General features: G+C 36.1%; 1 protein-coding gene across 8 annotated transcripts in view; it reads right to left on the bottom strand.

The window, feature by feature from the left end:
- DENND4C (DENN domain containing 4C) overlaps window positions 1-12,526 on the bottom strand; it is an 89,731-nt gene that overhangs the window by 59,431 nt on the left and 17,774 nt on the right. For 2 of the 8 annotated variants that reach the window (XM_072858894.1, XM_072858896.1), the window contains exon 2: window positions 8,436-8,576. The exons of 4 other annotated variants lie outside the window; for them this stretch is intronic. The gene's annotated coding sequence lies outside the window, so the exon portion shown is untranslated. Of the gene's footprint in view, window positions 1-8,435; window positions 8,577-12,017; window positions 12,049-12,526 lie in introns of those variants that run through there. 2 more of the 8 variants (XM_072858895.1, XM_072858898.1) reach the window with 2 other exon arrangements.

The raw sequence follows: 12,526 nt of genomic DNA, 5'->3' as shown, positions 1-12,526 counted from the left end.
TTATAGATGAAAAACAAAACCAGCCTGCACACACAACACTTAAAGGCACTCAGTACAACTACTCTAAGTCAAGAGATCCATTTAGCAAAAACATGCAGGAGCAAAAAAAAAATCAATTATTTTCACTGCTAAACACCAGAAATATGGCAAAGTGCTCCCCTCTCCCACAGTCCATTTAAGGTTAACCTCTCTAAAAAGACAACAGCCTTTCTCACAACCCCCATGTAATTTTACAACTCTTCCATAACATTCTATTAAAAATATAGCAACTCAACTATTACCTTCATACAGGCCATAGCCCTTTCTTAAGGAGAGTTTTCATTGTGAAATTGCCTTGGGGAAAAGGTTTCAATTCTAAAGATCACTTTTATGAATTTTGAACAATTATGAAAAAAATACCACTTTATTAGAAATTGCTTCAGTTTATTGACTGCTGTCTAAATACCAGTTAGATTTTTTTTCAATATAGCTAGACTGCAATTTCCTCTATTTACAATTAGCTGAACCACAACAAAGAGTTGTTCTTGCAAAGATATAAAAATTTGTGAGAGTAAGTTACAAGCAGCCACCATGAAGTAAAGATGACAATGTAAGTAAGTATTGTATTTGTATTTTAATTCATAGCTATGTTGCTTTTATCACAGTTACAAGCTTTTCAATTCCAAAATGGAGATCATTAATTTCACGTTCTCAATCTTCATTTACAGAGATTGCCACAGCTGAAGACCCCTATTCTTTAGATATTAAAAAAAGAGTTCTTCTGCATTACCTGCACAAAACAGAAAAAGGAGACTTCTCTAACACATATTCATGTGTTAAAGTCTGCTTCAGCTACCTGTCATACTCTGAGTAATAGCAAATATTTATCTTAACATTGTTAGATATACACTATTTTCCCAGGACCCCTCCATTTAAATTCATTAATGACATCATTTGCTTTACCACTGCACCAGCTGTTTGTAATAAAGTAACATTTGCTTAGAAGTCTCCATAATGTAAGTATGGTGAGCAGTATTTCGTTTCTCACGTGTGGAACGACAGGAAAGTGCTTGTCTGCTCATCTAAGGTAAAGACATAGATGCAGCAGAAAGGAATACTAGCAAAATTAGTATGCTAAAACCTTAATATCCTAGAAATTTTCATTTATTTTCTAATACTATTAAATGTTAGAAAGTTGCTATGAGATAATATGCATGACGTGCATTTTTTTTCTCTTTTTAGAAAGTCAGAGAGTACGATTTCAGCCTTTCATTTCAGTGTTTTATTTGAAGATAGTATTCACTGAAACAAAAATCTGTTCTGAAAATAGTATCTGAGATGCAAGATCCATTAACCTTGTCAAATGTTTAGGCCACCTCCTTCATTTTTGAAAAAGGCTCTTGGAAATGACACTAGGAGGGTGATCTAGCAGGCAGAGTGTGTAGTCTTAAAAGTTTTCAAGTATTTCAGAAAGCATTTTAAACACACTTTGGACATCAGCATAACTAATATGCCAAATAATATAGTGCAGAGCAGATGCAGCACCAACTCAGACACCACAAGCAATGTAGCCATGTAAATCCAACACGCTACTCCATCTACGGTCCCGTTTTTGGCCTATCAACAGAACTTTTGCAGCAATCTTATCTTCAGGACCAAACTGCTATCACTACACAACACTATCCCAATACCAAATGGGCCTACCACGTTGAATCAAAGAAACTTGGCCACTTCTGAACCAACATCTAACGCACAGTTTAGATCTGCTTAAAAAAAAGTAGTGGAGAAAATAAAACATTGTCCTCCACTTTCCAGGAACTTTCATCATGGTAGAGACAAGAAGCCATTTTCACAGAAGAGCTTTTCATTAAAGTCTTTCATTCGTAAAAAGTCATGGCATAATTTATGCTATCTCCCTGTGAACCTGTGATAAAATGACAGAAGTCTAGAATTCTAAGTACAGGTCTGTCTTAATGCTAAAAATATGTTAAATGTCAAATTATCCTTTAAAATTAGATCGGAAAGTCAGCATAAGTCTAGAAACAAATGGTACAGTTAAATGCAGTTTTTCGCAAGTAGACTTAAAGAAAAGGAAACATAAGCTTTATAAAACTGCATACAGCAGCAACCAAGGGAAAGGGTTTGTCACAAATGCCAATCTGATTATGCACATACAACTGCCGTACTTACACCTGACATTATTAAGAAGGTATTCTTGGAAACCTGTGTGTACGCACTCACTCCAGAGTTAGAATAACCACCCACAGAGTGGGTTCAGAGGTAGTTGTTTTTAAGACTTATGTGCAGGCAAAACCTTGAGTAATTGCTTGTTCAACTTCTGGAAAGAAGTGGCACAAATGCTGGTATCTCAATGTACACAAAGAATAAAATAAATTTATGTCAAGAGTGTGTGTGGATATCAAAGGTTTTTTTCAGTTCACTCCTAACTGGAGTGCTGATCTTAAATCTTCTCAAAAAAAATCAGCATAAGCCTCAGGAGGCCAACTAGCATAACTTTACCCAGAAAAATCAAGTTGGTCTTCAAAGCCTCTTACTTCCTCATCTCTGAGCACTCTACCACTTGCAAAGAAAACTCACTACATACTATACACAAACTGAATGTAAAAAGTTCTTCTCAAGTTTATTTTTCACATAGCAAAAGTCTGTGAAAGAGAGTTGAACTTTGTTTATAAAATTCTCACTAGTTTCAAAATTCTGCTCTAAGTGTCCGCTAGAAAGAAATGAAATCAGATCAGCAAAAGCCTAACATCAGAGAGATGGCAGCCAGTTTTATAGACAAAACACAATCTTCCTGCAACTGAAGAAACACACACTGCAGTAAGTAGCAGTGAAGTAACGGTATTATCTTATACAATGCTCCCTTAAAAAGCAGATGGCTTTTTAATAATGCTTTATAAGAAAGACCAACTCTTTCTTATAATCGGTGACCTTTTCCTTCACTACCCACATGAAGACTCAGAACTGATATATTCTTGACCCTAAATCACAAACAAAAACAAAGCCATTAAGAGCTTTTTCAGCCTATTTTTAATATAACCAAAGTCCAGAAATCTATTTAACTGAAAATACTGGTGAACTGATGGTCAAAGAACTGAAATTAGAAAGGTATTTTTGCAAGTGATTAATGGCTAACACATGACTTCGCAATTTATTAAACTCACTTGCCTCTTTTTTCAGATACTGATGGTGCCCAAAGACTACAACGTATGGAAACTACTACTTAGAAAGTACTTGCTGTGTGGAAGCCTACAGCATGCATACACAGATGACTTAAGAACTTAGACAAGATGGGATACTTCCCTCATAACTGAAAATATTGTTGTAACCAGACTGCATAGGAAATAAGTTTTATTCCAGACTGAAGAATAACTTTTTGTGGTCTGTGTCTGAAACATCTATTTTGTAAACAGCCTGCACAGTTAAGATTTTTAAGCAAGGTAGATGTTAAACACCACTCAGAACTTCAACAAATGCTTGGTCTTGCAAGTGAATTATACTTGGCTATTGGCAGTAAAGAAGTTAAAAGAAACACATATATACATTCTTCTCTGAGATTTATTCCTAAAATAAACTGGCCTAAAGATCAGGGAAACCACTGGATTTGCTAAACTAATTTAAAAGACGAAGAATCTACTGGATGGATACAAGACAGTGTGTCAGGAGGTCATCTGCAACACTTGGAAAATTTACTGGCTACAATCTGAGTAAGAGAAAAGCATTACTACATTTTTCAACCACTGTGCTAGGCAAAACTTCATAGACTACCAACACAAGGACTACCACAGGCACCTCAGTCCTCAATACAGAACTTAATAAGCTATGTGACCACGTCTTTATACAGGCAACTTCTCTATTATTTCCAATGAACTAATCAGAAAAGAGAAAGGGTAGGCAAAGTTTGTTTACCTTTCTGAAAATTCAGAAAGAAACTTTCCTTGCTGTGGTAGAGAAGGGAGAGATCTGATTCTTTATTCACATAGACCATACTTTTATCTTGCACTGCAATTAAATACTTTATTGGTGAAGGGATGGGAAGAACAATTGTTTCCCCTTTGCATAAAAGAATCTTCACTGGTGCTTGTTAAATCTTAATTTTATACCACAGCAACCAGTGCAGAATTTCTTTTGAGTGACTTTGGAAATGTCCCTGATTCACATTAAAAGCATTACATAACACACATACACATGTTAGACAGTTAAAATAAGTAACCAGCAAGATGGCATGCTTCTTGAGATAAAGCATATCAGCTATTCATTAAAACTGAAAATGGAAAGAAATTAAAACAAGATTTGTAAATGCCTTTAAAGACATGTTTGAAGACACTAAATCACTGTCATACACAGCAAAGAGATACAGCTAGGTTGCATTAAGCCTTCAGCTTGCCCCTCTTCTTTCTGCACACATTTCAAACACCAGAATCACAGAACAGTTTGGGTTGGAAGGGACATTTGAAGATCATCTACTCCAATGCCCCTGCCATGGGCAGGGACATCTTCAACTAGATCAGGTTGCCCAAAGCCCCGTCCAACCTGACCTTGAACACTTCCAGGGATGGGACATCCACAACTTCTCTGGGCACCCTGTTCCAGTGCCTCACCACCCTCACTGTAATAAATGTCTTCCTTATGTGCAATCTAAACCTACCCTCTTTCAGTTTAAAACTGTTGCCCCTTATCCTGTCACTACAGGACTCGGTAAAAAAAAAAAATATTTATGTAGAATTTCACAACAGTGGTAAAGATAAAGGCATGACAAAGTTGGTGTGAAGAAACTGATGACACTGATTAAAAAAGACTATTTTTTTCAGAAATAGGTGATCTTAAATCAGAACAATAAAGCTTAGTCACTTGGGACAGGAGAAGGTAGAACCTGAAGGCCTGAACTTAGCAAGTTTGACCAACAGTTAGGATTTGAACACTTCTAAGGACTGTTTATAAAAGTAAAATCTAAATACAAATGCTAAAGGACTGGAACTACTATTAGATATAATGGTTAGTACTAATACTATTAATACTATTTTTAAAACTTCACGTTAGTGGAAATGCATCAACAATAGTGCTCACTTTGGCTTCTTTTTTTTTTTTTTTACTATTTCCTAGTTATATTCCATAGCAACAGAAAGAACACAGTGAAGGTGGGTCTTAATGTTAACTGTATTCAATAAATCACAATGATTGCTTTTGTTCTAATTGCCTCAAATTTTGTCTTTGTTTAACTGGATTTCAAGACACGGAAGCTAATACTTGAAGTCACTTTGAAAACCAATGAGCAATGCAATCATGGACTATACCTGGCAATCGAAACTTCAGACTTTTTTTAAACACAAAATACAGATATTATTCTAGCACATGTATATACCCACGCAGGCTTAAATGTAAGCAGCACATTCAAAGGCAGTCACCAATATTACCATTTAACAACCAGAACATACTGGAGTACACACACAGGGTTCCCAAAGAGCTTGCACGAAGTTGCTTGTCCATTACAGCATATCTTCGCTGTTACTGCTCACATCGGTATGCATAGTCATAGTCACATAGTCATACCATAGTCACTTTTAAGCAAGCCCATTTCTACTCAAATAAGTGTGCAACTCCAGCTTATGCATTTCAGTTTGGTGCATGAGGGACAGCAGAAATCAGACCTTGCATATGTATCACAGATTATTTAAAATTACTACAGAATGGAACATTATAAACTAGACTATTCAACGTTAAATGAGCTCAGATGAACCAAAGAGGTTATCAAACACTTAAGATGTCATTAGAAACACATAGGGAAGTTACACGGACGTGTCTATATATGAGTCTTACAAAGCACATTTTACTCTGTGTAAGCATATACCGTGAATATATACACACACATATATATATACACACATACACACCCCACAACAAAAGACAAGGTAAGGCATCATTACTTCAAGCACATCATTAGCACTGAACAGGATTAAAACAGAAAAAAGAAGTAGTCCATAGATTATTAGCCACAGACAGTCAATAACAAGAGAAAAAGAATTCCCAGATGTGCATTTAAAGACTTTCTTTTCTGGAATGCATATCGCATTGTCATAAATTATGAAATGAAATAACAGTTACAGTCACTTGACTAAATCACACAAGTATTATAAAAACTAGAGTTGCAAAAATAACTTCACAGATTTGCAATGCCTACCTTCTACCTGTCTTAACACAACCGGCTGTGGAACAAGAATGGTTAGATGTCACCCGTGACTGGGTCTGAACATGCACATATAGAAATACAGGACCATTCCTTCGTAGCAGTTTTCAAGTAAACATTTCAGAATGCAATGGCTGAACAATTGAAATAGGTTACAAGCTACAAGCCGATTATCTTAGAGGCCTATAACAATGTGAAAAATAAACTCATGGACAAGGTGAAAGATAAAAGGCTTGCCAGTTCCATTTAATTAAGTATTCCTATAGGATAGCTTTTATCAGTTAATTGAACTTCATCCAGAAAACAAGTTGTATCAAGGTCTGGTACTGCAAATAAGCTAAACTGTTTTTTTGTGTCAGATAGCTAAATTGTTGCAAATTTGCACATATTCAAAGAAAAAATGTTGAGTCTGTACTAGCTGTTTATGTACGAGACTGTTATCCGACAGCATCCGAGCACAAAAATCAGGCATAAAATGAATGTAATCAGCTTGGTGGGAGAGTTTTCTAAAGCCTTCCAAATAGATCAGGGCACTACAGAAGGAAAGGAGCAGAAATAATGACATCAAATCACCTCAGGTAGGAAATTCCTATGGAAGCAAAGGCACCAAGCCTAGAAACAATTTGATGAAACAGTTGCCCGTTTTTTTCCCCCACCTCTACAAAAAACAGTTCTCAGAGCACTAGCATTCTGCAAACTGTGAATGTTTTGAGAACAAAATCACTTCTGCTTTAAACTCCTGAAATGTCAAACACAGCTCCACAGTTAATGCTGAAAAACAAACGGTATTTTATAAATTGATTAATAAAAAAAATCTTAACATCACATTAGCAGGCATACTTAAAACCCAAAGACCAAAGGCTAAAACACCACAGGTGGGAAATGAAAATATTTTTTTTCCACACTTTTAACTGTAACTTCTATGATGGCTAAAGACATCCATAATTCTTTAAAGATATTTGGTATCTCTCTTTGGGGATTTTTTACCGACATTTTCATGAGGGCCACTAACAAATACACCATTCATATAATGGGAAACAGGTGTCTGTATTCTTCCAATGTAGTTTGCCTCTCCAATTTCAAACCGTGGGCTTTGAAATGATGCAATAGTGTGCTTCATATGAAGGAGTGGTGAGGAAATGAACTGACTTTTGCTAATCCAATATTGTAATAAGTGATAATTACATAGCAGTAATTCTCCAGTTTTGTAAGGCATATACAGTTTGCTACTTAAGCATCAATTTTATTACTGAGAAATCTTACAGCTTTTCAGACCTGTTTTAGAAACAAATGGAGGACATTTTAAAATAATTTTGCTTTTAAACAAAATACATTACTGTTCTCCATTACCCTGAATTTTCTTTGCATTTTCTATATTTTCCTGTCCTGTATGCAATTCCTTGGATTGCTGGAGCAAAAATTATCACAGGAAGGGAGGAAACTAGTCACAAATTTTCAGCTTTATATTTAATAAACTGGAATTATTCAGAAAAGACACAAAAGCAAACTAATAACAATTTAAGATTCTGTCTTAGGAAGCAGAATTGTGCTTTTAATCTCATTTTTTTCTCATTGTCAGCAAAACCAGTTACCATTGCTACAAAACAGTGGGACAATGACATTATGATATAAATGCTTGTATCAAACATAACAAAGCTTTCAGGAGCAAAGTTTTGCAATAGCAATTTGAACAGCTACTTATGAATTATAAATGGCTGAGAATATCACTAGGTTAATGGACCCTGTGATCCAGGATGGTCAGGAGTATGAAAATGGCCCTACAAAAAACCCTAAGTGGAGAAAAAAAGAAAAGCGGGGGGGAGGGAAGAAAAAAGAAAAAGAAAAAACCCCGACTCCAGACTACCATATTCAACAGTTCAAGTTTTCCTATTGTACAATAATTTCAATTTGTCCAATGGTATAAAAACTGACCTATAGAGTCTAGAGGAGAAGCAGCTGGAATCAATGAAGGCAAGTTTGGTACCAGTAAATTAAGTTCTATTGCCAAGGACAGAAAACAGAAATGGAAAAGATGTGAGAAGGGAAGAATGATAATCAGCAAGCAGTCCAGCTACATTCATTTAATAAACCAGTTTAATCTTGTTTCATCAGTGTTGTATCCAAACTGTTCTTTCACATAACAGAAGATGGCAACTACTCCAGAGGCTGCAAAGAAAATAGTCCAAGAGAGAAAATTAAATAATAATAATAATAGTTCTCAGAGCAAGGGAAGTACTTTATAAAATGCACTTACTGCCCCAGTTGCAAGCTTTAAAGGTTAGCCATGCTCAGTATTATGTAATGAGTGAAACATCTGCAGCCCTGGAAACATTCTTTGTTAGAGAACTCTTGCTGTAATTGGAAACTCCATTGGAACAAAGCCAAATATAGTAGCCTGAAACAAAAATAAAACAGTGAAGAAAAAGTCAAGAGACAATAGTCCAGTGGTTAAGTGCCTTCTGGGAGCTCAAATCTCCTAGATTACTTTTCATAGGTTTTTTGGTGCCCTTTTTTGGTTGGGGTGAGGCTGGACTATGTTTTGGTTTTGAGAGGTCAAAGAAGAGAAGAAAAGATCTTGTTTCAAACCTACCTGAGATGTTACTCAAAGCAAGCTGTAAGAGCCTAAGATACTCTCTTTCTTGTTGCTCTCTCTACTAAGCATTGACATAATTAAATATTAGCATTGAAATTATTTTGCCAGAATCTCCTGTGACAGAGATTTACCAGATCACAGAATCATGCTTTGATTTCATTTTTGTTCGCTGCCTCCTATCCAATCAGCCATATACCACTTGAAATCGTCTCTCAAGGGCTCCACAAATCCAGAGTGGAAAACCCTGTCAGTGGTTTTGAGAAACATGATTTTCCTCATTTTTATCTTTTGGGAAGAAAAATGCTGCAGGAAGACATCGTTCTCTGTAGGTCTCTCCACTGACAGCTCTATCACATCAAACACAGCCTGCTTCATCGACACTTTCAGAGCCTCACAGCCTATCCCCACCCCACTGAACACCTTTCCTGGCCATCAGGAGGATGACTCCCATTTCTGGTTGGCCAGTGACACCAGCCTCAAATCACTCGGTTTCATGTCAGCATTTCCATTCTTTCTCGGCTGCTTTTCAAGCCTAGCAGGAGCTTATTAACACTTCAGAAGTCTGTCTTTTAATCCGCTTGCCAACTCCTCATTAAGAAACTCTCTTGTGCCAAGATGGCTTAAAAAAGTCCAAACCACACGCTTGACAGCAGTTAGAATATTCATGCTTTTGGTATTACGCTGCAGCAGTGAGAATCTTACAGGAGGAACTTTCTTTTTGCTCTTTATGCTGCACCAGGCATACCACGATCTTGATCTGCAGCACATTTTTTGCAGTGAGGGTTTGCATTAGCACATCTGCAGCAAATGTGGAAAGACTGTAGGCCAGGCCTCTGAGTAACCCCTCTACATCACTCACTTCGCAGGTCACCTCACAATGAAGTTACTACAAACATAAATCATGCATAAAAAGCTCAGGCAGGAGTATGGTTCCTGAAAACTTATGTCTTCAACTTTCATAAGTGTTTTCTGTATGTCAAATGTTTTAGCAAAACTTTCTAAAGACAAGCTCTTTGCTTAGTATCTAAGCTACTCTTCCCATTCCTAGATAAAGGCTAATAGAGAAATGGATCATAGCAATCTAAGAAAGTGCAGTAACTGCCAATGATTGCCTCCCATGTCTCTTCTAATTTATTTTAAAGAATATTCACAAGAGGACCCATACAACCACACTCCAGACCAGTCACAACTCCAAAAGCCTGAACAAAATGGACCAAAGCCACCTAAAGGATACTAAAGCTATCTTAATATTAAAAGTACGAAAAAGGAAAATCATTCACAAATAAAAGTCATCAAGTGGACTGTGCATCTGCGAAAGCATACACGTAAAGTGATACGAACTCTTCATTATGATTACAACTCTTGCTCCAGAATAAACATTAAAATATTGCTTAAGTTTGTACTGACAAACTTAATTTTTATCTACAAACAAGAAAATTCTGTCATTCTGTGGAAAATCTGACTTGTATTTTCTTGTTTCTTTTCTGTTAAAATTTTCAGTCACTTCTGAGACAACCAGAACATCTGATTTTTACACAGAAACTCATCACAAAACCAAGAAATCTTTTTCCCCCCTGAATTCTGCAATATGTGTAAAGAAACTTATGCTTCCACCCCTTAAAAGCCCTTGGTTATCAACCCTTGCTTCTTGCTGTGCTCACTTATATTCCTGAATATATATATTCAGGAGAACTGAGTATCTGAATCCATTAAAGCCCATATTTCAGTCTTCTGAATGTACAGCAAATATGAGATCATTAGAACATTAAAATGATGTTGTGTATTAGATGAACTTCTGAAGAAAATAATCCTGAAAGATAACACATAGGAAAGGTACTACTTACACAGGCAAATGCATCAATAAAGATTTTCCTCAAACACTAAAAAAAGCTGTCAAAGGATAGCAAGCCTGAGATTCTCTGCCACGAAGCCTTATCACTCACCAGATGGGAAGTAAATGTGGAGTTACATATTTGATCCTTCTCATAATATTATCATCTAACACGCAAAATATCTATACTGTATTACTCAACACACTGGTGGAGTTCTCAGACAAAACACTTACAGGAAACTTAATTTTCTGGGATGAACTATACAGCTTTTAAATAGTAAAAGAAGTGCTTAAGTCAGATCATTGCTAAGAGCATACCTGCTTAGTTACAATACAGAGAGAAGGGAAGAAAAAGTTGTCTTTTTAAAAATTTCAGCCAACATTACTAGCAGCCTCCAACATACTTTCCTAAAAATCTGGAGAGATATTCCTTCAGAGAGCCTAAAACTTACCTATGGTAGGATTCTGAAAGCAAATTTAAGTATTAAGTCATATTGTCTCTTGTGCAAAGAGAAAGCAATGCAAAAAGCAATGTCAATTTACTGTTTTATATTGTTGTTGCCCTTCATGTTATTACCCTTTATTATTTCCAGCATCCATTTCTGTCATAATTTAAAACATGCACTTGCCTTCCTATTTAAAATACTCTTCATGCGTGTTTTTATGTATTTTTTGATAGATAATGTTTTTATTGATTTAGTAATACATTAGAAATGAAAAATCTGGTTTCCTAAAGCAAGCTATGACTACTGGGGACATAATTCACAATTGTTAGCATTCCTATTTCAAATTTAACCATCTAGGAATGGATTAATTCAATTTACTTAAGAGGACTGCTCTCAGCTTTTTCCAAATTGTTTGGAAATTCAAACAGACATCCTTTCCCACGATTTGTTCCCACACAACTTACACAACAGCACAGTCCCGTCACTCTACCCAATGCTCAGTTGCTGTGGCAGGCACAAAAAGTTTGAGACCCCTACGTTCATTTCACTGCACAGGGTGGAGTGGAATTCACAATTTCTCCCTTTGCAAAAAAAAAAAAAAAAAAGTATCCCAGCCCTCACAATCTGCTCCCAAGTATACAGTAGTGGAACATCCTCATTCTCCTCCACTGATACTGCTCCATTATACACTTTAACATATTACTGGCTCTGGGAAGAGGCATGTGGGATGATAGTTACATAGTTAGAGGATTTACCTAAGAGGTAGGCTACCAGTATTTCAGTCCCAGCTCAAAAGAAAGGGCATCACATTACCCTCTAACAGAGTTTTAATGCTTTACACTCTTTTTTTTTTTTTCTTCTTCTTCCTCTGTCTTTTTTTAACAGGTCTAGGGCAGCATCAATACTCCATGCAGACAAAAAGAGTAGGGATACAAATGGAGTAATGTAAGATAATTTTGCACTTACCAACCTGGACAACTCAAATGCAAAGTATTTCAACTCAGACGTTCAATCCAGCAAGCATACCAGTTAAGGATGAGATTTTTAAAAAGGTACAAGAGACAATTAGGCACTTGAGGCTCAAAGCAGTTTCCCTTCTCAGATTTGTGCATCATCTGGCTATTAATATAGCCAGGAAAACAGTTTACAATTAGAGGAGTGACTTATTTAATAAAGACCTTTTTTCCCTAGTAAAATCAGTTAGATCAAAGACTAAGAAGGAGAGGTTTTGAGATTAACAGTGCATGCACTGCACATCTGAATCACACAGAAGAAAGAAGAAAAGCTATAAATGTCTTTGTGCAGGATTTGTTCTGTTTTCTTTAAAATAAACCGAAATGTCACATTAGTCATTACATTCACAGTGAATGAGTCATCATAACCCAAAGGAACTTAAGGCTTTCACATGTAATTATCTTAAAAGAAGATGCCTACAAAAAAAGTTCAAAGCAGAAATGCAACAAAGTATATACATC

The sequence above is a fragment of the Ciconia boyciana genome, chromosome 4, assembly GCF_034638445.1.
Source record: "Ciconia boyciana chromosome 4, ASM3463844v1, whole genome shotgun sequence".
Taxonomy (NCBI): Eukaryota; Metazoa; Chordata; class Aves; order Ciconiiformes; family Ciconiidae; genus Ciconia; species Ciconia boyciana.
Note: the sequence above shows the minus strand (reverse complement) of the source record. Positions and strands in the feature narration are given on the sequence as shown.